Source organism: Oryctolagus cuniculus, chromosome 12 (assembly GCF_964237555.1).
Source record: "Oryctolagus cuniculus chromosome 12, mOryCun1.1, whole genome shotgun sequence".
Taxonomy (NCBI): domain Eukaryota; kingdom Metazoa; phylum Chordata; class Mammalia; order Lagomorpha; family Leporidae; genus Oryctolagus; species Oryctolagus cuniculus.
In genome coordinates, this window is record NC_091443.1 from 98,792,194 (window position 1) to 98,816,674 (window position 24,481).

The 24,481-nt window shown below is 42.1% G+C and overlaps 1 long non-coding RNA gene across 29 annotated transcripts in view; it reads left to right on the top strand.

Annotated features, from left to right (window-relative positions):
• Nucleotides 1-24,481, top strand: part of LOC103346136 (uncharacterized) — a 331,605-nt gene that overhangs the window by 63,344 nt on the left and 243,780 nt on the right. For 11 of the 29 annotated variants that reach the window (XR_011381019.1, XR_011381017.1, XR_011381018.1 and 8 more), the window contains exon 4: nucleotides 11,043-11,181. The exons of the other annotated variants lie outside the window; for them this stretch is intronic. This is a non-coding gene — a long non-coding RNA (uncharacterized lncRNA). The remainder of the gene's footprint in view (nucleotides 1-11,042; nucleotides 11,182-24,481) is intronic. 29 annotated transcript variants of the gene reach the window in all.

Here is a 24,481-nt window from a genome sequence, read left to right on the forward strand (position 1 = left end):
AATTTTATAGAAAAGCATATCCGAGTATTCATTATGGTTGGTTTGAACAGAAATTCTGCCACAGTAGATACTACCAATAGTATCTTGACTTCTTGAATTTTTATTTTATCTGTTTTCACTACCCACTATTTAGTTGTTAATGTCATATTTACTATTGTTAATGTCATATTTACTATTGTTAATGTCATATTTACTATTGATATTCTGATTTTTAATGCATATGCATAGTGAATGGAAGAGGAATTGAAGGGTATGGAGAGTTTGGTTTTGGAGAAGGAATGTCTTTCTATTTTTTTCAGACATCCTTTTTAGCTATACCAGGGCATGTTATTCTTAACAAGGAAGGTAGATTTCTGGTATCTAATCATCATAATCACTTGTAGCAGTACAGCCATTAAGTGTCACTCGTCTTGAGAGAGAAGCATAACACTTAATTTTAGGCAGAGTTACCGTAATGTGCTTCTGTGTTAGTTTTGTGATCTATGAATGGGCCTTTTGTAAAAATTCATTCAACACATGTTCATGGATCTTGTTCATTGTGCCAGTTAAATTCTAAATGCTTGGGAAACATCAGTGAGCCAAACAAATTCCTGTTCTCATTGAGCTTTTACTTAGTGGCAGGGCATGGGGGCAGAGAATAAATACTAAACAGTTTGTTGTCTGGTGCTAAATGCACTGGGACAACAACAGGAGCAAGCGCAGGGGTGGGGTTGCATGAGCTGCAGTTTAACCTGGGTGACCCAGAGATGCCTCTTAGAGGTGCTGCTGTTTCAGGATGAGTAGGGATGGGGGAGCTTCACCTTGGCCTAGAGTGGAGCCAAAGGAAAGCTGCATAGATGACAGGAACTGTGCCTTGGATCCTTTCATGAGGATCTCCTTTTTACTTGAGTAAGAAGGGTACCTTCAGAACAGGAACTGGAAAGATGACTGACTGCTCCACTGGTGCGTGTGGGAATTCAGGATGGAAGTAGGGGACTAGGACAGGAGATGGAATTAAATTAGGGGTCAGCACAGGGGTGTTGATGGTGCAGGAGATGGGATTAAATTAGGGGTCAGCACAGGGGTGTTGATGGTGAAAGCAGAGGAACAGTGAGTGGCTATGCAGTAACCCAGAAAGAGAAGGGGACAGTGCCAAAGGCTGGTTTGGTAGGGATGTATTTGGTGACCCAGCTGGCAGCATTGTGCAGTAAACTTGGGGTCTGAAGAGTAGTCCCAGGTACCTCCAAGCTGTGGCCATTAGTTCAGGTCATGTGGAATTTTACTTCTTTCTTGATGAGCAGTTACAACATAATTTGGTAGCTTTTGAAAACTATCCTATATTTAGATCATTCTTTATTTTTAAATGCTTAGTGACAATATCTATAGCTATTTACATTTTCTTAAGATTTCAAGGGTAAGGATTTTAAATAAAGCTCTAGTTCAAAAATAGCCTCAATTTTTTGAAGCTTTAATTATTTAAAGCTCAATAAGTAGATCATTTAGGCCATTTTCCTTACTTTAGTACTGTACATAAAGTATTCCTATTTAATGAACATTTAACTTACTGGTAAAATTTGCTAATCAAATTGTCAGACTCTGTTAAATGGCTTGTCAAAATGTTTTTTTTTTTTTTTTAGCAGTTATTCCTGTCTATGTAATGCTGTGGATTCCTCTAACTCATTTTTCCTGATAATTTTATTAAGTGACTGTATTCAGCAAGCAGTTATTAAAAAACTTTATTATAAAAATAAACTCATTGTAGAAAATTAGTAAAGCATTAGAAGCTTTGTATGGTAAAAAATAAAAATAAGCCCAGCCACAATTTTACCTCTTTTTAAAATAGACTTTTTAATTTATGTTTATATTTTATTGTTTGAGAGCCAGAGGGACCACATGAGACAGACAGGGCTCCTGTCCTCTGCTTCTTTCTCCATGTGCCCAGAACAGCCATGGCAAGATCGGAACCGGGAGCCAGGAACTGAATCCAGGTCTTCGATGTGAGTTGCAGTGATGAAACCCAATCTGGGTGTACATTAGCAGAAAGCTGGAATCTGGAATCTGGACTGCAGCTAGGGCTTAACCCAGGTTGTGGGATGTGGATTTTGTAGCTATTAGGCCAAATGCTTCCCCTAGGCTTTACTTTATAGAGCATTTTTTGGTTCCCAGCAAAATTGTGGGGAAGGTACAATGAATTCTCATCTACCCTGTACTCCTGCACACACATAACCTACCATGTTATCAGTATCCCCCACACATGGAGTGGACCTGCATCAACGTATCATTACCATGGAAAGTCCATAGTGCACATTAGAATTCACTATTGCTGTTGTACTTTCTGTTGGTTTGGACAAACTTCAGGAGCACTTATCTACTGTGACAGTAGTTTCTTGTCTTAAAAATCCTCCATATTCTGCTTATTCATCCCTTCTGCCCTCCAATGCCTGGCAACCACCAATCTCTTAACTCTGATTTTTTTCCCTAGACTTATATAATTGGAGTCACACAGTGGGTAAACTTTTTACACTACCTTCTTTCACTTTGTACTATGCATTTAAGTTCCTCAATGTGTTTTCATGACTTGATAATCCAGTATTTTTTGTGCCAAATAGGATTCCTTTGGCTGAATGTACCAAAGTTTCACCTACTGCAGGACCTCTTGGTTGCTTCCAAGATTTGGCGATTAGGAATAAGGCTGCCATAAACATTTGTGGACAGCTTTCTGTATGGGCCTGTTTGCACCTCCTTTGTGTAATCATCAAGGAATTTGATTGCTGGGTGGAAGTGTATGAGGTGGTTTAGCTTTCAAGAAACCACAAAACCTCCTTCTAAAGTGGCTGCACATTTCTCATTCCTGCGAGCAATACGTGAGCCTTTGAGTTGCTTCACTTCCTCCCTAGCACTTGGTGAGGTCAGAGTTCTGGATCTTTCCTGTTCAAATAGTTGTGTAGTGAGTGATATGTTGTTTTAAACCTCACTGATGACAAATGATTTATAACATCTTTATAATATGTTATATATCTTTATAATATATATAATATATCTTTATAATATAATATATGCTTATTTTTCTATCTATAGACTTAAAGTGTCTGTTAAATCTTTGACCTGTTTTGCAGTTAATTAAGGTTCCAGCAAAATTAGTTAATTGTTTGAGGCAACCACTCTTAACAGGTATTATTTCGTTCCTTTATATTTCTCTGCTTTTTGGTATGGATGGTTGAGATTTGGGGTAAATATCATTTTGTGGCCATGTTCCCCTCTTAAAATCACAATGAAATCTTTTCCTGTTTTGTTAACCATGCTTTTGGCCCTTGTAAGAGCTTTTAAATGTAATGAGATTTGGCAGTCACCTATTAGAAAATGTTCTTGTATTGTGCGTAAAATGGTGCATTAGTATTTTAGAAGTTGAATCTGAAGCAGAGTTGCAGGGACTCGAACCAGGCATGCTAAAATGGGATGTGGGTCTCAAATGTTCACCCTTGTGCTATTTTTAAGAGTACATCCTATGGCCCAAGTGCTTGGGCCCTGCACCCCATGGGAGACCAGGATAAGCACCTGGCTCCTGGCTTCGGATCAGCGCAGTGTGCCGGCCACAGTGCGTGGGCCGCAGCGGCCATTGCGGGGTGAACCAACGGAAAAGAAAGACCTTTCTCTTTTCTCTCTCTCTCTCTCACTGTCCACTCTGCCTGTCAAAAATAAATAAATAAATAAATAAATAAATAAATAAAACATTCTCCTGATTCCTAAGTGAAGTAGTTTTCCAGCATCCATGATCTCTTAATGAATTTGTTTCTAATTTTCTACTAGAGATATTTTTGTAAATAGTTCTATAAATACAAGTACTAGGTCTGCCTTTGTACAATGTATTATGAGTTTGTGCAAATGATAATTTGGAAAAGTCGTTGAATGTCTAGTGTGAAGAACTCTGGTGTTGTCTGACAATGGATTTGAAAGGTGTCCAATATCAGACGTTCTGACTTCAAAAGAGATGGATACAAAATCACTCAGAAAAGCACTCCCTTTCCTAAGAACTCACTTACTGTAATGGACTTCACTACTGTAACCTGGGGACCAGAGAAAGCACTCACTCGTGGAGCAGTGATGTGCCATGAGGGTCAGATCAGCCTACTGTTAGCATCCACTGTCCACAACCAGGTTGTTTTTGGTGAGTGGGGGTGAGGGAGGATGAAGTATGGAGGGGTGTGTGTTTGCCTTTCTTAGAGAATTAGAGTTTTAAGCAAACAGATTCGTTTTTTTTCTCTATAACTTATGCTGCATACATCTTTCATAAATATATAAACCCTTATTGGCCAGCACTGTGGTGCAGTGGGTTAATGCCCTGGCCTGAAGCACCAGCATCCCATATGGGCGCTGGCTGGTTCTAGTCCCGGCTGTTCCACTTCCGATCCAGCTCTCTGCTATGGCCTGGGAAAGCAGTGGAAGATGCCCAAGTCCTTGGGCTCCTGCACCCACGTGGGAGCCCCCGAGGAGGCTCCTGGCTTCAGATCAGCTCAGCTCTCTCTCAAAACACAAAACACACAACCCTTATCAAGCCCATTTACACTTTTAATCTGAACCATTTCTAGTTTGAACTCATTCCCTCTGAAAGAGTGATAGTACTTGCCCTGATAGGAAGCTGCCAGTATCTTCAGTGTTTGTAGGAGTGCTCAATTCAGGCATATTCATCATTGTGTACAAATTGGTTGAGCTGGCATTGTGGCATATCTAGTGAAGCCACTGCCTGCAACGCTGGCATCCCCTATGGTCTGAGTTCCATCTGTTAAGCTTCCTATCCAGCTCCTAGCTAATGGCCTGGGGAAAAGCAGATGACCCAGGTGTTGGCCCATGCCACCCACATGGGAGACCTGGATTAATCTCCTGGCTTTGGCTTGTGCCAGGGCTGGCCATTTTGGCCATCTGTGAAGTGAACCAATAGATCAAAGATCTGTCTCCATCTCTCCCTCTTTAACTTTTTCAAAATAATTAAGTAAATACAAAACAACCTTGAATTATACCCAGTTTACTCTTCCATTTTCTAGAGCAATAATATTTCTAGTCTTTGTGTTGAACTCTTTTTCAAAATTTATTTATATGTTTTAATATTAATTTGAAAGGCAGAGTTAGAGAGAGAGAGCGCCAAGAGCGAGCACTTTCATCCATTGGTTCACTCCCCAAATGGCTGCAGTGGCCAGAGCTGGGCCAATCAGAAGCCAGGAGCTTCTTCTGGGTCTCCCACGCAGGTGCAGGGGCCAAGGTACTTGGTCCATCTTCCACTGCTTTCCCAGGTGCATTAGCAGGGAGCTGGATCAAAAGTAGAGCAGCCAGACTTGAACTGGCACCCATATGGGATGCTGGTGCTATAGACAGCAGCTCAACCCAGTACATAACAGACTGGCCCCTGTGTGGAACTCTTAATTCCTCTTTTTTTATTTTTATTTATTTTTTTAAGATTGATTGATTTCTCTGACAGGCAGAGTTAGAGAAAGAGAGACAGAGATCTTCCATCCTCTGATTCACTCCCCAAATGGCTGCAATGGCTGGGGCTGGGCCAGGCCCAATCCAGATCCCAGGAGCTTCATCTGTGTCTCCCCCGTGGGTGCGGGGACACAAGTACTTTGCTATCTTTCATTGCTTTCCCAGGTGCATTAGTAAGGAGCTGGATGAGAAGTGGAGCATCCAGGATTCAAACCGGTACCCATATGGGATGCTGGCATCGCAGTCAGTGGCTTTACCCATGATGCTGCAATGCTGGTCACCTATTTCCTGTTAATTATGTTGGCTTGTTTTTATTGGGTGCATTCCATTACTGCTTGAGTTGTACCTGAGTGAATTCTGTATGGCATTAGAGACAGAAACATATTGTGATATATAGAAGAAGAACTCAAGTTGTGCTTTGTTTCCCATGTTGTCCTGATGATACTTGATACTTCTGCTTGCTTTCTGCAGGAACTTATAGTGTGTTTGATTAGGAAGTAGTGTGTACTGCTTAGGAATGCAGGTGTACCTCTCATTGTGACTCAGGGCTCAAAGCCTGTTACTCCTATGGTTGGGGTGAATTATCTTTAATGTATTGCATGCAAATTGTCCCTGTTGACATCACCAACTCTTCTGATAAGGGTCTCAACTCTTCTATGTTGCGTGATCTGTAAGCCTTGAAGTTTATGCCAATAAATGTTTGCTTGACTCAGCACATTCAGAGAATTCACTGTGCATTTCTTTGCTAGGTCATCATTAAGTAAGACCATGGCAGCACCTGACAATACATAAGTTGCTGTTAATCACAAATGTGTTCCTGTTATTATACCAACTGTAGCCAATACTCAATGCATAAATATTTTTCTTAGTTAATAGTAATTCATTTTGTTGTTTTGTTGGTTATTTCTATTTTTTGAATGGCAGAGAGACAGAAATCATCCATATATGAAAGGCAGAGGCCAGGAAAGAAGGAGGTTGGGAGACAGATGGACAGACATACTTAGCTTTCTTATGCTGATTGACTCTCCAATCTGCAACAGCTGGGACTGTCAGAGTAGGATGAAGCCAGGAGCCCAGAACTCAGTGCAGTCTCCCACATGTGTGGCAGGGACACAACTACTTGAACCATCACTGGCTGCCTCCCAGGAAATGCATTAACAGGAAGCTGGATCAGAAGTAGATTGGGTACTTAGACCCACACACTCATAGATGGGTTATTGGTGTTCCAAGGTATAACTTAACCCATTGTGTCAAACACTAACCCCTTCTTTGCTAGTTTGTTTCTGTGCCCGTTCTCTTTGAAGAAGCCACCTAGGGATCCTTAAATAGCCAAAATATATAACAGTTTTAGGCTCTTTGAATCAAAACAAAATTTATCTTTGAGAATGTTTGAATAAGGTATTAATTTTATAGTTCCATTTTTTCCCATGTGGAGGATAGTATGTGCTTCTTTAGTATATCCAGTATTGCTATGAGGCAGTAAAATGAATTTCTTAAAGGTGAATAATTTATTTTGTACCATTCTTTCTTGAGAAAATAATACTAATGCATCCTAAAAATTCTTAAGAGGTAAGCCTTTCTTCTCATCAGTTAGACTTTTGGAGATTGGTTGTAGGAAATGATAGTGATAGGATCTAACATTTTTATACTAGCTTATTATGTTTTGGGCAATATTTTATGCATACCTAATTGTATTGCTGTGAAACAGGTACTATTATATTCATTTTTATATGTAGAAATGTTGAAGCCAAGATGAAGTGACTTTTCTAATGCCAAGTAGCCAGTGAATTGGTAAAGTCGGAAGTTCATTTTGCCTCTGTTGAGGCCAGAGATGTGCATGAAAATAGATGTAAAAGATTAATGCTGAATTTTATAACAATATGACATTTCTAAGTATTCTCTTACATACATATTCAAATACAAACATGTATATAAATCAGAAAACCAACTAACAACATACTGATAGCAGGAGTTACCTCCGGATGTTGGGATTATGAGTGATTGTGTTTGTATGTGTTTTTCTTGGGCACGTTACTGTACATTTTGGGGGAAATTGTCTGAAGTTATTTTAATTTGATTAAAAGTTAGTACCTTTAGATGGACTGTTCTCACTGTGTAAGGCAATTAAAAATGCTGGTTGTCACATTACCAGGATCTTCTCTGGGGACCCTCTTGTTGGGGTCACATTTCCCTCTCGCCCATCTGTTGGCTCAGTGGTTTTGTAAATGGATTCAGGATTTCCACCAACAAGTTGATGTTTCACCCTGCTCTCCTCAAAAGCTTCCGGATAAATCCCCTGCTTGTATTGGTTTAGCTATAAGCAGATATTCAGGTTAGTGAAGAACATCCTGTGCAGTTATCTGTTTACTCCATTGAGCTCTTCGTTAGTGTAATGTTAATAACAAGGCTGGGCGTACAGTCAGGATGCAGCTGTTCGACTTTGCTGCGTCTTGTGCAAACGTCATGTCAAAAAAAACCTTACATTTGGTCATAAAGGGATGTATTGCTTGAGAGTCTGGAAGTTAAATGCAGATCTCTTATACTATGTCAAGAATAGTTGAAACAAATTGTCTTATATGCTGTAATTCTAATATATTTGACCTGATTACTTTAAAATTCAGTTTGGTTAGAGGAATCTCTCCAAGTTTTCCCTAATAAAAAGTGAGTCATGAAGTCCACCTGTTCACTTGATTCCTGTTCCAGTGGGCGTGTTGATCTTTATCTGACCAGCCTCAGTACCAGCACTTTAGAGGTGCTTGGATGGCATGTCTGAACTTGTGTTTTGGCCTGCCTGCTTTCTTGCTTGACCCTACACAGCCATATGTGTGTGTGGATTAGTTTCCTGTTGCTACTGTAATAAAGAACCCCAGATTTTGCAGCTTAAAACAATGTTCCTATCTTATTTCACAGTTCTGCAGGTCAGTATGGTGTGTGTGACAGTGTCCTCCTCTTAGAGTGTCATGAGGCCAAAATCAAGTTGCCAGTAGGGCTGTCCGTGTTCCTTTCTGGGAGCTCTGAGGATGGAGCGACATCCCAGCTCATTGCAGTTGCCTGGATTCAATTCCTGCTGTCCTAGGATGGAAGCCCCTTTGCTGCGGGCTGCTCACACCCCTTCTCATGTATCCATGCAGCCCTCTCCAGCAACAGCAGCCTGAGTTCCAGTCAGCAGTCTTCTTCCCTGCTCTCACCTCTGTTTTAAGAGCTTATGCTTAAATGCAGAATATTATTTCATTCTCAGAAGAAGAACATCTTCATAGGATCCAGGAATTAGAGACATGGACAATTTTGGGGGGCTGCATGGATACAGCATATGATGCATATGAATGTTTCCCTACTCTCTGTTTATCTTGACAGTGATAAACTTGTGGTAAACATTCTTTTAGAGTGAAGCCAACTTAGTGAAGGTGGAAAATAGAAAAAGGCCATAAATAGAGGAGGCAGTCTTGAGTGGGATGTTGGAGGCTACTTTGGGTTTGATATTCTCAAAATTGAAGAGTCACAGAAGATGGGGAAAACATGATCAACCTAAATATGACATGGGACTGGACATAAGGTTTTTATGGGACGGCCAAGAGGTATATTCACAAAGTAAAAATAAGTAGTAAAAATACATACAATTGTAGGAGAATCATGTAATGGAATTTAGATAGTGATTTCCTGGTTCAGGAAATCCTAAGTTTTTGAGTTAGAAAATAATAAAAGGAAGTGAACATTTCATAAGGATTAGTCTGGAAGTGATAAGCTATTGGATCGAAGGTGTGGAGAGTCTTGACAGGTGAATATGAGATAAAGGGTCTGAGCCATCATCAGGAAGCACCTTCTTTATCCAGTACTCTTAACTATAGGCTTTGTAAGATTTTTAGTATTTCAAGACATAGGGGCCAGCGCTGTGGCGTAGCAGGTAAAGCCGTAGCCTGCAGTACCGGCACCCATGTGGGTGCCGGTTCAAGTGCTGGCTGCTCCACTTCCGATCTAGCTCTCTGCTGTGGCCTGGGAAAGCAGTGGAGGATGGCCCAAGTCCTTGGGCCCCTGCACCGTGTGGGAGACGTGGAAGGAGCTCCTGGCTTTGGATCGGTGCAGCTCCGGACATTGTGGCCAATCAGGAAGTGAACCAGCGGATGAAGACCTGTCTCTCTGGCTTTCCTTCTCTCTCTGTGTAACTCAGACTTTCAAATAAATAAATAAATCTAAAAAAAAAAGCCTTCAGTTATGACTGCATTAATTTCTTCTTTAGCTCTGCTATCTTTTCAGTTTTGTTGTTTATGCTGTCTCTTTTTTTGAAGATCTAATTCAGTAGGAGTGATACATCTTTCTCCTTGTTTCTGACTGTTTCATGTACTTCTCAGATAATCTGTGCTCATCCAGCTTTTTAAGAGTTGCTTCATCTGTTGAATGTGAAGAGCTAAAATTGAGAAATTAGAAGTTATTTTATCAAATCCAGCCAGTGTGTCAATATAATAAGTAGAAGCAAAATTCTGGCTCTTAATTCTGATTCAGTGCCCTGTCCCTCTGGCTTTTGAGAGGTAATTGGAGAGGATGTTTGACACTCAGGTTACACTGAGATGAATAATGTTCCTGCTAAATGCATATGAATTTAGCTTTCTTAAGGGAGATTTATTTTTTTTTTTTTTTTTTTTTTTTTTTGACAGGCAGAGTGGACAGTGAGAGAGAGAGACAGAGAGAGAAAGGTCTTCCTTTGCCGCTGGTTCACCCTCCAATGGCCGCCGCTGCAGCCGGCGCACCGCGCTGATCCTGGCAGGAGCCAGGAGCCAGGTGCTTTTCCTGGTCTCCCATGGGGTGCAGGGCCCAAGCACCTGGGCCATCCTCCACTGCACTCCCTGGCCATAGCAGAGAGCTGGCCTGGAAGAGGGGCAACCGGGACAGAATCCGGCGCCCCAACCGGGACTAGAACCCGGTTTGCCGGCGCCGCAAGGTGGAGGATTAGCCTATTGAGCCGCGGCGCCGGCTCAAGGGAGATTTATTTATTTGAGAGAGTTACAGAGAGAGGGGGAGAGAGAGAGAGAGAGAGACAAGAGAGAGAAAAAGTGTCTTCCATCCACTGGTTTGCTCACCAAATGTCTGTAATGACTGGAGCTGAGGTGATCTGAAGTCAGAAGCCAGGAGCTTCTTCCAGGTCTCCCATGTGGGTGCAGGGGTCCAAGGACTTGGGCCATCCTCTGCTGCTTTTCCAGTTGGATTAGCTGGGAGCTGGATCACAAGTAGGGCAGCTGGGGCTCAAACCAGTGCCCATATGGGATGCTGGTGCTGCTGAGCCATAGTGCTGGCCCCATGAATTTAGCTAATTTTAAAGAGATAATGTATGCATGCTGTGTGAAATAGATACTTGGGGCCCCTGTGTGCAGGAATTGTATCTTTTTCTTAAAAGACTTATTTTTTATTTATTTGAAAGGCAGAATACAGAGAGAGAGGGAGAAACAGAATCTTCCACTTGCTGGTTTACTCCCTCAATGGCACAACGGTCTGGGCTGTGCCAGACCGAAGCCAGGAGGCCATAACTAACTCCTTCTGAGTCTCCAATGTGGATGCAAGGGCCCAAGCAATTCTGCCATCTTCTGCTGCTTTCCCAGGCTGTTATCGGGGAGCTGGATCAGAAGGGGAGCAGCTGGGACTCAAACCTGTGCCCATAGAGGATGCCATCATCGCAGGCAGCAGCTTAACCCACTGTACTGTGGCACCAGCCCCAGGAACTGTCTTTGGATCTACTTGGTGGGTCTTGCATCATAAAGGAGCTTTGAGATGTTTATTAAATTAGTGATTGGTGATTGGCACCACCTAGGTTGCCTTATGAAATATTTTTTTATTTCCTTATCTATAGAACTGCTAGAGGTTGGAGGGACAGCGAACAAGCAAGCAGCACTACTGTCTCTAACCTTGAGTGATAGGGAAACTCCTAGCTTTGAGTACCCTTGGAACAGTCTGGTCTTGTTTTCCATATTGATCTTTCTGGTGGGGGTGAAATTCACACGTATGCATGTCAGTGAGTGTGACCAGCCTTTTCTATGGAGATCTGATTAGTTTAAGTTTAAAGCCACATTTTAGACATGACTTCAGTAAAGGTTACAGGCACTCTTTGGCTCTTAAATTTCATTTCAGAGCAAGAGGTCCCTAAGGGTTGGTTTGACTTATTTAATTACACCGTATAGAACTTGGGTAATAGTTTTATAAAAATCTTCTTCAAGGCAAATTGTGTGATTTAATACAAAGTGGTAAATTGGTAAACCTTTAACATTTGTGTCATGAGACAAGTGATTGAGATCATGATTAAATAAAGGGGAAAATGTAGGTGTATCATATTTGATGAGGAATGACAATATTTGTGTGTTTTTGATAAATCTAGAAGGAGTGAAATCTCCCGAGAAACATGATGTACCACTGATCTGAATGATACAACTGTTACGGACTCAACAATGAAAAAGCTTGTTGTCTTCGCAACTAACAATTACTAATGTATTCTAGCTGTAGGAGTGTGCTAGGTGCTGAATCCTAGAGGTGTAATCTGCGCTGGTATAGACCTCTTGTAGTGGGGAGGCAGAACCACATGTACTGATGTAGGTTGTGTGCTTCCATGGTAGCTTACCATGGGCCAGTGAGAGCTTGCAGATATACCTAGCATGTAGAAGGTTATCATTGAGTGCTGCACTAGTCAATCAAAGTGACTTGTCCCCACCCTCTTGGTGAATGGTTAGCAGTCTTGCAAGGTTTAGCTGAGACCCACAGTACTCCTGCAGAGTCACTTAGGACGTTTTGCTACCTTTATCCTGCACAGCATGCAGCGTGTGCTTCTGCCCCCAGCATTTTCAGTCCCTCAATGGTTGTGGAGCACCAGAGGGAGTGCAGGACAGGGAGGTCTGGGACACCCAGCCTCTCAGAGTAGAAAAAAAACTGTGACTTGCAGAATTGATATCATATATGGGGGTCTTCAAATTTATGGAAAATGTGTATTATGAAATAGATTTCATTTTTTGCATGAGAATAAATTTAATTTTTAATTCCAGTTTTCCCTGAACTTTTTGAAGTCTCCTCATAGTAACTAAGTAATATGGATCACCTGTCAGTAGACTTTTGATCTGTAACAGTTTAAACTTTTTTTCCTCTTCTGGTCAAGCCAGAGAAAAGGCAGAAACAAGCCAAAATCAAGTCTTTGGCTGAGACAAGAATCAGTTCTGTTCAGGGACAGTAATGTATTTGCTTCCACACTCCTGACTCTCCTCCCCGCCTTGAGGTATCCACCTTGCATGCACATATATGTTATGGAAAACATTCCAATTCAAAGGAAACTTTTTGTTTTGCCTCTGTTCTTGCAAACGATTTAATATTAGTTTACTTTTTTACATTCATGTGCAAAAGTCTAAGTTCATTTCACTGTTTTTTTCTAATCACAGGCATATGAATATGCACTAAAGCTCATTCACTTCCATAATACTGAGAGCTACACCATTGTCTTGTATCTTCTTGTTTAGGAAGTGGACACTATGTTCCCTTTGGCCAGTTGAAGAGGCCACATTTTATTGTCACCTTCAGTTTTCTTTCCTGTGTAAGATGAATTCATGATAAAAGTATGCTGAATCCCTAGTGTGAGCCAGGAACTACTTTCAGTATTGTGATAAACCCGTATAGACATGGTGCCTTTCCCTACAGTGGTGTAGTCCGGTAGAAGATGGATAGTTATATGGTAATGTTGGAATGTGATGAGAACTATCAAGAGGGCATTCAGAGGACTGAGTGGTTTAGGAGAGGACATTATTGCATAATGTTGTATTGGAAAGTTTTTTTTTTAAACTTTTATTTAATGAATATAAATTTCCAAAGTACAGCTTATGGATTACAATGGCTTCCCCCCCATAACGTCCCTCCCACCTGCAACCCTCCCCTTTCCCACTCCCTCTCCCCTTCCATTCACATCAAGATTCATTTTCGTTTCTCTTTATATACAGAAGACCAGTTTAGCATACATTAAGTAAAGATTTCAACAGTTTGCTCCCACACAGAAATATAAAGTGAAAAATACTGTTTGAGTACTAGTTATAGCATTAAATCTCAATGTACAGCACACTAAGGACAAAGATCCTACATGAGGAGTAAGTGCACAGTGACTCCTTTGTTGACTTAACCAATTGACACTCTTGTTTATGGCATCAGTAATCACCATAGGCTCTTGTCATGAGCTGCCAAGGCTATGGAAGCCCCCTGAGTTCACCGACTCTGATCATATTTAGACAAGGTTGTAGTCAAAGTGGAAGTTCTGTCCTCTCTTCAGAGAAAGGTACCTCCTTCTTTGATGACCTGTTCTTTCCACTGGGATCTCACTCGCGGAGATCTTTCATTTAGGTTTTTTTTCCCCCAGAGTGTCTTGGCTTTCTATGCCGGAAATACTCTCATGGGCTTTTCAGCCGGATCCACATGCCTTAAGGGCTGATTTTGAGGCCAGAGTGCTGTTTAGGACATCTGCCATTCTATGGGTCTGCTGTGTATCTCACTTCCCATGTTGGATCATTCTCTCCCTTTTTGATTCTATCAGCTAGTATTTGCAGACACTAGTCTTGTTTATGTGATCCCTTTGGTTCTTAGTCCTATCATTATGATCAATTGTGAACAGAGCTTGATCACTGGGACTAGTGAGATGGCATTGGAACATGCCACCTTGATGGGATTGAATTGGAATCCCCTGGTATGTTTCTAACTCTACCGTTTGAGGTAAGTCAGCTTGAGCATGTCCGGAATTGCACATCTCTTCCCTCTCTTATTCCCACTCTTATATTTAACAGTGATCACTTTTCAGTTAAGTTTCAGCACGTAGGAAGAATTGTGTATTGATTACAGTATTCAACCAAAAGTATTAAGTAGAACAAACAAAAAAAATACTAAGAGGGATAACATATCAAGTTGCTCATCAACAGTCAGGGTGAGGGCTGATCAAGTCACCGTTTCTCATAGTGTTCATTTCACTTTAACTGGTTTCCTTTTTGGTGCTCAGTTAGTTGTCACCTATCAAGGAAAACAAGTGATATTTGTCCCTTTGGGATTGGCTTATTTCACTCAGCATAATGTTTTCCAAATTCCTAACAGGGATCACTTTTCAGTTAAAATTTAAACACCTAAGAATAATTGTGTGTTAATTACAGAGTTCAACCAATGGTACTAGAACAAAAAAAATACTAAAACCGATAAAGTATTACATTGTACATCAACCGTCAGGACAAGAGCTGATCAAGTCACTGTTTCTCATAGTGTCCATTTCATTTCAACAAGTTTCCCCTTTTGTGCTCAGTTAGTTGTCGCCAATCAGGGAGAACATGTGATATTTGTCCCTTTGGGACTGGCTTAATTCACTCAGCATGATGTTTTCCAAATTCCTCCATCTTCTTGCAAATGACCGGGTTTCATTGTTTTTTGACTGCTGTATAGTATTCTATAGAGTACATGTCCCATACTTTCTTTATCCAGTCTACTGTTGATGGGCATTTGGGTTGGTTCCAGGTCTTAGCTATTGTGAATTGAGCTGCAATAAACATTAATGTGCAGACAGCTTGTTTGTTTGCCAATTTCATTTCCTTTGGGTAAATTCCAAGGAGTGTTATGGCTGGGTTGAATGGTAGGGTTATATTCAGGTTTCTGAGGAATCTCCAAACTGACTTCCATAGTGGCTTAACCAATTTGCATTCCCACCAACAGTGGGTTAGTGTCCCTTTTTCCCCACATCCTCTCCAGCATCTATTGTTGGTAGATTTTGACTACAAGAAGTTCCGTGAAAAAGTTATTATAATCTATGTGTCAAATACAGTATTGTTAATCTCCAGGAAGATCCTGGGAAGTGGTCACCTGCTAGTATACCTATCAGTGTTGACAGTTAACATACACACACATACACACACACACACACACTTTCCAAATTGTTATGTGTTATTTGTATATGTTGTAGAAAGAAAATTGGATGCACATTTGAATTATGAGAACAAGTGTCAAAACCAAAAATTAGTAGTTTTCTGTATATTTAAAAGAACAAAGGTCATTTGGTAGGTATTCAGGCAGATGCTTGTATTTTGTCCTCTGTAAAGATGTACTTTTTAATAATGCACTTAATATTGCCTGTGGTGAGGACTGTTTTTTTTTCTTTTTTAAACAAATGCAGAACCTGTGTAGATTAGTGATCTGCCTGCACATGACTGTATGCAGTACAATCCCATGTGAGACCCATTCACTGATGTGCCATAGCACTGTCCAATTGCTGTGAGGTTTCTAAATGCTTGTTCTTAATTACAATATCAATATGAGTGTGGAAATGGTATCAATTTATGGTCATACTTTGACCGGCAATGTTAATTTTATCCTCACAAAAAGTCCTGTATTTGTACACTTAGTTCTGTGTTTGTACATACAGACTTGCCATCAACTTATATAGCAAAAATATTACTCTGATTGTGGGCACAGCCTCAGCTGCCTGCTAATGCCTTGGTGGCTGTGAACACAGTATCCTTCAAGTATGGGTTCCAGTCCTTGGTTCCTGACTACATCATAGGGATTAGAAGCCTGCAGGGCCTGGCCTGAGTGAGTATAGCAGCTTTATTGACAACATTGACTCCTTCATTCATTCAACAAATAGTGCCTGAGAGGATGACATTTCAAGAGGGAAAGGAGTGAACTACACAGCTCTGCAGAGAAAGAACTTTCCAGAAAGAATAAATAGCAGAATGAATTGCTTGAGATCTGAGAGATGCGGTCAGGGGCACCACATCATTCAGAGCCTTTTGGGGTGCATTGTGTGGAGCAGGATGACAAACAGTTGGAAGACACTGAGTCAGGGTAGAAACAACATGATCGTACTGAAGCACTAAGGTCACGAGTAGCATGACGTGATTGTGTGTTGAGAACAGCACGCAGGGGACAGAGATGAAATCACAAAGATCGGTTAGGAGGCCACTTAAATGATCCAATCAAAGGGAATGAAGTTGATGGATCAGATGGCAGCCATAGAGATGGTGGAAGCGTTGAATTAGGGATATATTTTATTTGCCTTTTATCTTCTAGTGTTTCTTTACAGAGAACTATATGGTATGTAATGATCTGTAGTCACCCTACTGTACAATAGAACCCCAGAACTCCTTATTCCAATCTAGCTGGAACCTAGTACTCATCCATCTACCTTTCCCCATCACTCCCACCTCACTTTGCTCCCCATCCTCTGGTAACCACTATTATATACACAATTTCTATGAGATTACCTGTTTTTTTTTTTTAAGACTCCACAAAGACTTTTTTTAGAGTGAGATCAAGTCATAGTTCTCTCTGTTTGATTTATTTCACTTACACAATGACCTCCAGTTCATGTTGGTGCAAATGAAAAGATTTCGATTTTTATAGCTAAGTAATATTCCATTATTTATGGGTATCATATTTTCCTTATATATTTATCAGTATTCCAGTACTTAGATTTTGTCTTATGTCTTGGCTATTGTGAATAATGCTTCAATAAACATGGCAGTGCAGATGCCTTTTCAATGGACATAGTTCATTTCCCCTGGATATATATACCGAGGGGTAGAACTGCTGGATCATATGGTAGTTCTACTTTTTGGTTTTTTGAGGAACTTCCATACTGTTTTCCAAGATGGCTGTAGTAATCTGCATTCCTACCAGCAGTGTGCAGAGCTTCTCTTTTCTCCACATTCTTGCCAAACCCTTTAATATTTTGCCATTTTTGGAAGGTTTGTTTGAAAGACAGAGTTGCAGAAAGAGGGCGAGGGGGAGAAGGTGGGGAGTAGAGAGAGAGAGAGAGAGAGATCAATCTTCCATCCACTGATTCACTCCCCAGAAGAACGCAATGGCTGGAGCTGGGCCAATCCAAAGCCAAGAGGCAGGAGCTTCTTCCTGGTCTCCCAAGAAGGTGCAGAGGCCCAAGCACTTGAGCCATCTTCTGCTGCCTTCCCAGGAACATTAGCAGGAAGCTGGATCAGAAGTAGAGCATCCAGGACTTGAACTGGTGCCCATAAGGGATGCTGGAGATGCAGGTGCAGGCTTAACATATTATGCCACATTGCCATCATGCTGGGGAAAAATTTTAAAGGTAGTTTTTTAACATATAATATGACCTAACATGCATTTAATAATCATTGTTTTTGAAAGTTTATCAGCCTCCCCTTTTTGTATGAGTATTTGTTTTACACGTGCTTGTGCACATATCTATACCTTTGTCTATGAGTTTTCTCATTGCGGACAGCTATTTGGAGTTATTTTTATTTTTAGTTACATGTTCTTCCATCACTGTTCTGGGGAATGCTGGATGGAATGGTTACGTTCATTTCTCTTTTTCTCCATCATGATTGTTTCCTGCAGTCCCATTTATTCTTGTCAAGTTTTCCTTCATGCCATCAATCTGCCTCATTTGTGTATCCATCCTGTTTCTTTTTCTTTCTTTCAGGGCTGCGAAGAGCCATAGATGGTCTTTTATTTGGTTGGTTTTCATTCTTGATGCATATACAAACCACTGGAGTATGCATTTTTGAATCTTATAGATGTCTTCCAGATAGAGCTTTATATTATTATGAAGATATTTGTCATTTGGGCAGCTCAGAAAGACTTTCTCCATGCGGCTCTCTGCTCACCTTTTATATTTTGCAGACAGCAGCTTGTCAGTTGACTTGGTATTCATGTCTCTTTAGTTGCCGCATTCTGTAATCACAGAAATTCTGCTGTTAATGGCACATCTCAGGTTTGAGGGTATGCTCTAGAAATTGCTGGTGGTTGCTGACCCTATTATTTTGGAATGCATACTGAGTCCGTAGCTTCAAGTGATTGTATTTCATGTAGTATTCCATACACAGTTCTGTAAATGTGTCAGCTTAGCAAACATTTATTCAGTGTTCATGAGGTGTTATAAGTAATACTGTGTGGTCAATACGCTGTCTCTATAAGAATAACGATTTATAATGGAAGACAGACATTAAACTACTGAATAAAACTCATTATAGCGCTACAGATAGTGTTAAGTGCTGTGAAAACAAAAAAGCAGTGTATGAAGATGGAGCTAGAGGTACTGAATGCAGTCAGAAAAGGCTCTTGGGGAGGTGACATTCTAGCACAGCTGTTCGATGTGAGGGACTATACCCAGTTTATGGAAGAGAGCAGCAAGCGCAGAGTGCATGAAGCAGAGCCTGGTGACTGAGGGTCACAGAAAGATCTGAGTGGCAGATGCTAGTTAGCTGGTGGGTGAGGTTGGAGAAGTAGCAGGGGTACTTCAAGAAGCTGATACGATACGGTGAAGGGTTTGGATTTTATTTTACGTCTAAGTCCATGGAGAATTTTCAGTAGAGTAGGCTGTGCGTTGGTTTGTGTTTGTCTTAAAAAAAAAGTCATCCTGGTTGCTCTCTGGGGAATAGATTGTAGGCTTGCAAGGCAGAGAATTTGAGACTCTTAAAGCAGTCTTTGTGAGCAGCATAAGTAGACTTGGGCTGTAAAAGTTGGCCTGAAGCTGGAGAGAAGTAGCAATGCTTGGATTAAGTCTTGAAGGTAGAGCAAATAAGCGTGTTATTAGATGGATACTGAGAAAAAGAAGCAAACCCAATTTTGGCCAGACAATGAAGTGAATTACATTGGATTACTGACAAGTGGAAGACTCAGAGAAAAGCAGGTTTGCAGGGAGAAAATATGGAGTTCCATTTTGGGATTGTTATGGACTCTTCATGGATTTCCCTACCTTCCCTTTCTTTGGAGGCAGTGACAGGTACAGGAGCTGAAGAGTGGGCAACCAGACTAGAGGTGAAGGAGGCAGTGGGACTGAGAGCTGCATAGGCAGCCAATGAAGTTGGTTATATATTCAGGAGATTGAGCAACCAAGTAAATATATTGAGGTTACAACAAACTATGTTTATTATTGACAGATAAGGAATTTATAAATATAGAATGAGGAAGATTAAAAAGAATTTGAAGATGTCAGACAGGAATTGGAAATTTAAAGTAAATTCATGGTTTTTAAAACATGAATATAAATGTAGATACTGAAAATCTATGCATATGACACCACTTTAAAAGTTTGTAGAAAATGGAATTAAGAGAGAAGTTTATTTTGATGCGAAAAGTTTGAAATCCATGCATATGGGAAGTCCTCAAAATGGTCATGGAAGATGTCTACAATCAAAAATAGCTAGATGAATTTGTAAATTCTGTCATCTCCTAAGAGGGAAATCAAAGTTCCTTGAAGGAACAGTTGATTGCAGGGTATGTGTAATGAGCCTGGGAAATATATTTCTCTAAGGAATTGAAGAACTCTTCAGGGGCCGGTGCTGTGGCTTAGTAGGTAAAGCTACCACCTGTGGGGCCAGTATCCCATATGGGTGCCGGTTTGGGTCCCAGCTGCTAGATTCAGTTCTCTGCTAATGTGCCTGGGAAAGCAGTGAAAGATGGCTCAAGTCCTTGGACCCCTTTATCCATGTGAGAGACCTGGAAGAAGCTCCTGGCTTTGGATTGGCAAAATTCTGGTCATTGTGGCCATTTCTGGAGTGAACCAGTGGATGGAAGATTCTCATTCTCTCTCTCTCATCTCTCTCTTGTCTCTCTCTCTGTCTCTCTTCTCTCTCTTTCTTTCTCTGGCTCTCTAACTCTACCTTTCAAATAAATAAATAAATCTTAAAAAAAAATTCTTTCAGAGTGATAGGGTGTGTCATGAAGATGCAGAAGTTAGCTTGAAGGAGCGCACACTGGCCAGATACTGGATAATTTCAGCACTAAAGTAAATGTTGATGTTGTATACGAATAAGTGAGAGATAAGAAAAATTTCTTCTTTACAGCGGGGCGTTTTGTTAATGATGAAGAAGTGGGTAGTTCAAAAAAAAAAGTCATTATTTGGCATCTACCATAATGATACTTGATTCAGATGGAAGTTACAAATGGATCCTGATGTTGGTGGGAAGAAGTTAGATGAGACATTGAATGCTGTGTAGTATTGGGTTATCTCCCCGTAAAATGGGTAGTTAAAAAAACAAGCCATTATTTGGCGTCTACCATAATGATAGTTGATTCATATGGAAGTTACAAATGGATCTTGATGTTGGTGGGAAGAAGTTTGATGAGACATTGAATGCTGTGTAGTATTGGGTTATCTCCCCACAAAATGCTTATGATTTACAGAGGAAAATCTGGTGACCAGATGATCTAGGTTAACCTCACCAGTCGTGACATACGTTGACATCATGTGATTCTTGATGAGAAAAGCTGAGAAAAGGTTAGTGTGATTTCTGAGGTTTTTCTGATAAAATGCCAACATGAGTTTGACTTTGAGGACACCTTTACAGTTTTTGCTTGAGGGACATCCTAAAGAGTGAAAGATTGGAACTCTTGAGAATTGTCAATATCACAAAGGTGGGGAAACACTGAGCAGCTATTTGAGAATAAAAGAGGTACAGCAAGGGAATGCCGCATTTGATGCTGGGCAGCAAGTGCAAGGGCTGCTGTTGACAGGCACAGCGTGTGCAGAGGACCTCTAGATTGGACTGACAGTGTGGTATCAGTTTCCTTATTCAGCTACTGATCTGAGGTTCCAGAGGTGAATATTCTCTTGTGGAACGTTTACTCTGGTGAACATAGGGCAGATCAGCCCTTATGTCAGAAACTTGCTCTCTAAGAGTAATGAGAATGGGTGCAGTTAGATAAAGAAGGTGATTGGAACAGATGTGGTAAAACGTTAATGATGGAGACATTGCAGTTCAGGGGATGCAGTTCCTTGTAGCATCCTTGAACCATGGCCAGCTATTTGTGTGGAGGTGAGGTGATGGCGGAGAGTTGGGTTTAGTACATATCAAGGTCTTTAAGGTTCCTGTGATAGAGAAACAGAGGAGGAGAGGATGAGTACTGGGCACCTGGTGGGGGGCCTGATAGTGCCAGACAGTAGAATCTATACTGAGTAGGGATTGAGAGAGGACACGCATGAGGAGGGAACTGTGGAGATGTTACGAGAGTGATTGGAGGGGCCAGTACCGTGGCTCACTTGGTTAACCCTCTGCCTGCATCACCAGCATCCTGTATGGACGCCGGGTTATAGTCCTGGTTGCTCCTGGATCATGTTAGAACCCTTGGTTTAAGACTCAAGTATGGCCGGCGCCGTGGCTCAATAGGCTAATCCTCCGCCTTGCAGCGCCGGCACATCGGGTTCTAGTCCCGGTCGGGGCGCCAGATTCTGTCCCGGTTGCTCCTCTTCAAGGCCAGCTCTCTGCTGTGGCCCGGGAGTGCAGTGGAGGATGGCCCAAGTGCTTGGGCCCTGCACCCCATGGGAGACCAGGAGAAGCACCTGGCTCCTGCCAGCGGATCAGCGCAATGCGCCGGCCGTGGCAGCCATTGGAGGGTGAACCAACGGCAAAAGGAAGAGCTTTCTCTCTCTCTCTCTCTCTCTCTCTCTCTCTCTCTCTCTCTCTCTCTCTCACTGTCCACTCTGCCTGTAAAAAATTAAAAAAAAAAAAAGACTCAAGTGTGCTGTCTTGAAGCACACTGCTTCTCTATTCTGTAGTGTGAACTCCAGGTCATTATTATGTAATTGTTAGCAGTCTTAATAGGTAAAAAAAGGCTGTGTTCTCTTTGATGGGTGCTCTTGTTACTCACGCCTCCTACCTAGGCTAGAAAGCAGAGTACCTTTAGATGTTTCTACATGCATGTGGAGCGACTCAGCTTTTTCTCTTTATAGCTTTGGTATAACTAGAATCTTCCCTCTCTGCCACCTTTGTTCCATGGCCCTGCTGCAGATTATTGTCATCCTTTGCCTCTTATTCTTGTTCTGCTCATCCTCCTCAAAAGCACCAGTCGTTTGACCAATACATGCACTCAGTAAATGGAGAGAATACAGGGAGGCACTTTGAACACGTAGGGGCATTTCTCTTATCAAATGCCTGACACGGGAATGTTACTGCTGATCTTGCTCTGATTAGATTTCTTTCTTCTTTCTTTCTTTTTTAATGATTTATTTTCTTAAAAGTCAGAGTTACACAGAGAGAGAAGGAGAGGACGAGAGAGAGGCAGAGGGAGAGGTCTTCCGTCTGCTGGTTCATTCCCCAGATGGCTGCAATGGCTGGAGCTGCTGCAATCTGAAGCCAGGAGCCAGGAGTTTCTTCCAGGTCTCTCACATGGGTGCAGGGGCCCAAGGACTTGAGCCATCTTCTACTGCTTTCCCAGGCCACAGCAGAGAGCTGGATTGGAAGTGGAGCAGCTGAGGCTCATGCCTGCACTGCAGGCAGTGGCTTTACCTGCTACACCACAGCGCTTACCTGCTAGATTTCCTCTTTCTAACATAGGCAGTACAGTACTGTCCTTTTGAGAGGAACAAAGGTTGTAAACCTCACATGTGAAATGAGAAGTTGAGTAAGAAGACCTTCAGGGGCAGGTATTTGATGTTGGATGGCATTAAGAAGCTGCTTGGAACACCTGCATCCCATATGGTATTCCCTGTTTCAAGTCCTGGTGTTGCTACTTTACTCAAAAAAAAAAAAAAAGAGATAAGGTTTTTCATTTGAAAGGCAGAGAGACAGAGAGGGAGAGAGATAGATCGATCTTCCATCCACTGGTTCACTCCCCAAATGGCCTCAGTGGTGGCTGGGACCGGGCCAGGCCAAAGTCAAGAGCCAGGAGCTTCATCTGGGTATCCCACAAGAGTGGTAGGGCCCAAGCACTTGGGCCATCTGTATTGCCTTCGCAGGCAATTAGGGAGCTGGTCCAGAAATGGAGCATCTGGGACTGGAAGTGGTACCCATATGGGATGCTGGCGTTGCAGGGGGCAGCTTTACCCACAACACCACAGTGCCAACACCTAGTGCTGCTTATGATGCAGCTCCTAGCTGATGTATCTAACATTGAGAAATGAGAGAAAAAGTACCAACATGATAACGTGCACGTAGAAAATGTCAACAGTGACCTCAGATGCTGCCTTTCTGTATTCTGTCTTGCTTTGTGGAAGATAGGATTTGTCACATTTCAAACACATTCCATAGGTTAAATGCAGGGCTAGACTGTGAAGGGTGGTGACTGGCAAGCAGACCTGTGTTCTGTGGAGAACTGTGTAGATCACAGGTGTTCCGTGTCCTTGTGCAAGTGGATACGTAAGAGTCTGAATAAATAAATTGCAAAGATTTCCTGATGCGTGAGTCAGAGAATACGCCAGACAGAATGTTTGTAAGGAAGAAGAGAAGGAATGTGTACCAGAATCTTTTCTAAGTTAAACTCTTTTTCAAATTCTGTGTTAATAGGGTATGTAGTGCATATAATATCAAATTCTACACAAACTCTAGTAGTTGGTCTTGATGCAGTATTTTATTTACAGCTATGTCTTCCTTTTTTAAATTTTTTACTTTTTTCGATCTTTCTTATTTTTCATTGAGAGTTACACATGGAGAGGATGAGAGGCAGAGTGAGAGGAGAGAGAGGGAGGTCTCCCATCTGCTGGTCCACTACCCTGTTGGCTGCAAAGGGCGGAGCTGAGCGGATCTGAAGCCAGGAACCAGGAGCCAGGAGCCTCCCCGGGGTCTCCTGCATGGGTGCAGGGGCCCAAGGAGTTGGGCCATCTTCTGCTGCATTCCCAGACCGCAGCAGAGAGCTGCTTCGGAAGTACAGCAGCCGGGACTCGAACCGGAGCCCATATGGGATGCCGGCACTGTGGGCGGTGGCTTTACCCGCTACCGCACAGCGCTGGTCCCTCCCGGAAGCTGTTCCCCGTGGGATCCAGCTGTCTGCTAACGTACCTGGGAAAGCAGAGGGAGATGGCCCAAGGACGTAGGCCCCTGAACCCAGAAGGGAGCACCGGATAAAGTCCCTGGCATCTGCTTTGGCCTGGCCCAGCCCCGGCCTTTGTAGTCACCTGGGGGGTTGATCCCCCAGAAGGACGCTCTGGCGAGAAAGAGCGCTCGTGATGCCGCTTGCATTGCTTCTCTCCCCATGCGGCTTCAACAGCATGCGCTGTGCCAAACAGAAGCCAGGGGGCAGGAGCTCCATTGAGGACTCCCAGGAGGCAGGGAAGTGGGGTGCAGAGTACCTGGGC